Genomic DNA, 5091 nt, shown 5'->3' with positions numbered 1-5091 from the left:
CACCCCCAGAATAAAAGACCCACTCATAAAATGAGCAACCGAAATGAACAGACACTTCCTAGGAGAAATACAAATGGCCAACATGTACACGAGAAGAGGTTCATCCAACCATCAGAGAAATGCAAATTTAGAAAACACTGAGGTTCTGCTGGACCCCAGGAAGAATGGCCACCACCAAGAAATCAGTAACACATGCTGGTGAGGCTGTGTGGACAAAGGAGCCCTCCTGCACTGTTGGTGGGAATGTTCACTAGTCCAGCTGCTATGGAAATCAGTATGAAGACTCCTCTAAAAACTGAAACTAGAAATTCCTTTTGACCCAGCAATTCCCCTTCTGGAGATCTTCCCCAAAGAGTTAGACATCCTATTACAGTGCTACATGCATACCCACATTTATAGCAGCACAATTCGTAATAGCTAAATCTTGGGAGCAACCTGTATGTCCATCAACAGATGAATGCAAAAAGAGAATGTGGTATTTACACACCATGGAGTACTACTCTGCCATAAAGAAGGATAGACTTGATTCACTTTTAGGAAAATGGGTGCATCTTGAGACCATAATCTTAAGTGAAATTAATCAGAAACACAAGCTTAAACATCACATGGCTTCTCTTATATGAAAAAAACTAAAGTATAAATAAATCAAAGAGCAAAATAAAAGGTGGCCAATAGAAAAAAGAGAGATGTTTTTGCTAATAGGGAGGGACCAAGAGATATAGGTGGGAGAAAGGGAAGGGGACATGAAAAGAGTAATTGTCACATACATGGTGCCTTTGTGACGGCCACTTCATAGCCATGGAGGCTGAGGTGCAGGGAGCTTCTGTCCTTGCCCCAGGTCAAGCAGGCCCTCTGAACTCTAAATCCAGGCCCATGCTGTACAGGAAGCTCCGGGTCCCAAATCTTCTCCTGCGTCTTAGTGGAATCACCAGCCACTGCTTGGTTCTCTCCAGTGTTCAGGAGCTCAGCATGGTGCCACCCTGGCCTCTTGCATCCCCCTCATTCATTGTGCCCCCCGTCCTGCCCCCCACAGTTCTGAGTCCCCGCAAAGTTTTCTGTGACAGAGCTTCTCTGAGCTTGCGGCTGCTCATCCCTCTTCTTGGTGCCTGTCTGACAGGCCCTGCCACTTTGAAATCTGGGGCCTCCATCAACCCAACATCACCGACTGTGAGATGCTCCTGTGTTTGACTTCTATGGGAGAAAGAAAACCTTTTGCTCGTTACGCTGTGACATAACATTTCCTTTTGAAGATGCTGACATAACACTTACCTTGAAATTCATTTGGAATTTTCATTTTAGGGTCATTGCAAAAACTCTGGAGGCAGAGATTGTATCTTGTGTCACTCCTGTACATAGAAACGAAAACGTGGGAGAAGCACGTCAGTGAGGGTAGTCCCAACACCGCTCCACATTCAGAATCTGTTTTGAACAACCTCAGACTGAGTTCTTCACGCCTGCCACACTCCACACAAATGCCGTCCTCCATGCCGTGGGGATAGCAGCATTTTAAAAAGAATACGATGCTGTCGTCTGGGGACTTTCTCCCAAGCCTTGTGCACGTTTCCATCCCCAGCCGGTCACAGCCAGCCGTCTTGCCCATAGTGGTAACGGAAGGTGACAGCTTCCTCTGTGAGTGTGGGTCTTCCTTTTGGGGGACAATGGTGGCGTTTAGTTACCAGACTATGAGCAAATGTGGGGGTTCTTCCTCCTTTGACTAACACCCCCCTCAAGCCTGTCCCTGGGCACGCTGTCCCCGGCTCTCTTACACACACAACAGCTGCTCACTGATGTCAAGTCGTAGTGTGACCTCGTTGGCGACATTTTAACCGGCAGTAAAATGCAGCATGTGCCTTTCCAACAGTGGCAGAGTGAGCTGGGGAGTGGCTTCTCTGGCAGAGAGGAGACCCCACAGGGGACGAAGAGATCAGTACCAGGGACAGAGTTTGGCCCTTGCATTAAACCTCACGGATATTTAAAAAATATGTTTTGAGACAGAGACTCACTGTGTAGTCCAGGTTAACCTTGACCTCAATAAGTAGCTCTGGCTACTTAGTAACCCATGGCCATCCTCCTGCCTCTGTCTCCCAAGTGCTGGGACGTGTGCCACCTCTCGGCCTTTCAGCACCTTGAACACATCTGTGTGTGGTGCCCTCCACATCCTCCACCAGGCTCAACTGCGACCAAGCTGTCCTGTGTCCAGGTGGTGTCTGACTCTGTCTTTCCTGTATCTTTCTTCCTCTCCTGAAATCAGATGCACAGGCAAAATCCCCCCTCGCAACCCATAATGGAGCAGCTCAGCACCATGTGCCATTTGTAACATTACAGTGAAATAAGGAAAAGGGCTCATGATAAAGGCATGCAGATTTTGCTACGTAAATGCTTGGGGAGGACATCTATGAAGGGGTGATTGGAAGTTGTCCCACAGTGGTGCCTACTTGAGCGCATTTGGACTTAGGAGAAAGGATTGCTAACCGGATTGCGCAGTGCCTTAAAATCAAGGCGGAGAAGGATTCCTATATAGCATCAGCTTCACCATGCACAGAGTAGATGCAAGTACAGGCAGCCCCATGCCATTTGCTGGTCACTGGGGGCTGTGGGTGGTTTGCTTTACCTTTTTTTTTTTTTTTTTTTTTGGTACCAGGGATGGAACTCAGGTCCTTGTGCTTATGAGGAAGTCAGCGGAACCACTGAGCTAAATCCCTGGCCCTGCGGGTGGTTTCCTTGGGAAAGTCCTAGGACACAGCAGGCAGCACCATCCCTGTTTAAATGGAACAGTGAGGTTCTAGACTCCGGTAACCAGGGGCAGAGCTGTCAGACAGGTCAGAAATCTCGTGTCCCAGGACCCTGTGGCTAACCGAGAGTAACTTCCCTTGCCAACTGTGGTGCTTCTCAAGTTATGCTGTGGTTACACTCCATAAAGTCATCATACATTGAAAACACTGTAAATCAAAGATGAATTTAATGGCTGGGCATGAAGGTGTTCAGCATTTGGGAGGCTGAGGCAGGAGGATCTCTGGGAGTTCTAGGTCAGCCTGGGTCACATAGTGAGGTCAAGGCCAGCCTGGACTACACAGTGAGACCCTGTCTCAAAAAAAAAAGAAAAAAAAGCATTTAATGACTCCTACTTGGGAGCATCCTTGCTCAGCGGCACAGCACACCAAGGAGCTGGCTGTCCCTCTCATGGTCTCTGCAGCTCCTACCCTGCCCAGCCTTGCTGGAGAGGCTCAGTCCCCGTATCACCAGCCCAGGAGAAGAGCCAAAATCAGTGCACAGTTTTACTGAATGTGAGTCACTTTTGTGCCATCATAAAATGGAAAGATCCCAAATCAGATCATCAGGAGTCAGGGCCCTGTTGTCCTGGTGGACACCAGCACCCCCGTAATGAACCTGCATCCTTGTGCACGGGAAGCTCCGGAGAGCCTGGCCCCTGCGGGGACCAAGGCTAACGGTGCAGCTCCGCTCCTGAGGCCTTGACGTCCCCCTGTGAAGCGGGCTTCGATGCCAAGTCCGCCGGCGCCAACCGGCAGCTGCTCAGCAGGACGGTTGTCACTTCCTCTCCTCCAGTCTCCACGGGGTCTCCCAGCCCCTGCCCTTCCTGGCTCTGCCTGCTTCTAGAAGCTTCTGGGTTTGGCCTCTCGTGGTACCTGAGCTTCCACGCCCCCCTCAGGTCTGTGCCCCCAGAACCTGAGCAGACTCACGTGTGCAGTGTCTCTGAGGCCCCCCGAACCTTGTGTGACCCCCAAGTCCAGGGAAAGAAGGGAAGAAAGACGCTGATGTGCTCTGCAGCTGCGCCCCATCCGCCCCCAGCTCTGGGGCTGAGACGGTGCAGCCTTCTTCAGCTCCACTTGCCCAGCCCTTGCTTGGCTCACAGGGCCTTGGTGGCAGGGATTGCCCCTGCCTGCTGCTACTTTCCCTGCCTCTGAGATTGTCACTTCTTCCTGCAGTGAGAGTTTTCCGAGGCCCAGCAGTGACTCCCAACCAGTGGGACTGAGGGGAAAGTCTGTCAGAGCCTGCTGGGAGTGACTTTCCTGGAAGGCACAGGCATAGAGAAAGCCCTTTTTTGCTTTCCTTCCTTTTTGCTTGAACTGCTGCCAGGAAAGGATGTGATACCGGGAACCATGGCAGCTGTCTTGGGACAGGAGGGGAGGCACCACCGCATGCAGAGTGCAGGGCGGGAAGGCAGAACAACGTGTGCCCTCAGCAGCATCAGCAAAGTCCTGGACAAGCCCAGGGTTCCGACCGTGGAGCTCCCCGCACAGCCCGCACTAATGGTTAGACAACACTTGCTGCTGGGTGGTGACAGACAGGGTTCAGTGTCCTGAGTTATGATGCAGGGGCTGTGTGGCTGCAGCCCCCAGCCGTGTACCCCGTGGAGAGCTGGGGTGCTGGCTGGGGCATGCGCAGGGTGACACCTGGACCTGTCTTCAGTGACGCCCTTGCCAGCAGCCACCAGGAGGACCTGACTGCACATTTCTGCACTTGCCATTTTCTCTGTCTCAGTGCCCAGTCTGCTCGTGTCTTTCTGGCAAACTCCTACTCTGCCTGCAAAGCCCAGTTGGAGACTAGACACTGCCTGTCGGGGAAAGCTTCTCCTGGCTTCCAAGCCTCTGCCCCAGCAAGTGAGCCAGTGAGGGAGCGCGTGAACGAGGGAGCACCTCTCCTCTCCTCAGCTGCCAGGCAGCAGAGACCGCAGGGCGTCATCACCTGCACGCAGGGCAGAGCCTGGGGCGCTGCTGGCACAGGTCGAGGGCGAGCGGGCAAGTGGAGGCCTGCTGCCCCTCTGCCGCTGGCTTCTCATGATCTCCCCTCCCCTGGCTTCCCAGGCGTCTGCCAGCTGAGTCACCCGGGCTCATCTGTCCCTCCGCAGATGCGCTGGGGCCGGAGGGCTCTGGGGAGCGAGACGGAGCGGCCCTGGCACTCTGCGGAGGTTAACTAGCCCGGCTTCGCCTGTCTCTGAAGATAAAAAAGGAAAAAGGAGAGAACCCACACTCTCCGGACGCTCCTGCTGGACTTGCGCCTGCCAGGCTGGGTGTGCGCCTCCACTCCGTACCTGCTTGTCTAGGACGCCCGGCTTCTGGGGCCCGGGCGGGC

At 53.1% G+C, this 5091-nt stretch overlaps 1 long non-coding RNA gene across 1 annotated transcript; it reads right to left on the bottom strand.

Moving 5' to 3' along the window:
* Positions 1 to 809: 809 nt before the first annotated feature.
* On the bottom strand, positions 810 to 3431 carry LOC104857377. The gene is made up of 3 exons (XR_778835.2): positions 3388 to 3431; positions 1270 to 1346; positions 810 to 1191 (listed from the first exon to the last, which is right to left on the bottom strand). It is a non-coding gene; the product is annotated as an uncharacterized LOC104857377 (long non-coding RNA).
* Between the last annotated feature and the right edge of the window lie 1660 nt (positions 3432 to 5091).

The sequence above is a fragment of the Fukomys damarensis genome, unplaced genomic scaffold, assembly GCF_012274545.1.
Source record: "Fukomys damarensis isolate Sample0158 unplaced genomic scaffold, DMR_v1.0_HiC HiC_scaffold_37, whole genome shotgun sequence".
In the NCBI taxonomy this organism is placed as follows: Eukaryota; Metazoa; Chordata; class Mammalia; order Rodentia; family Bathyergidae; genus Fukomys; species Fukomys damarensis.
Note: the sequence above shows the minus strand (reverse complement) of the source record. Positions and strands in the feature narration are given on the sequence as shown.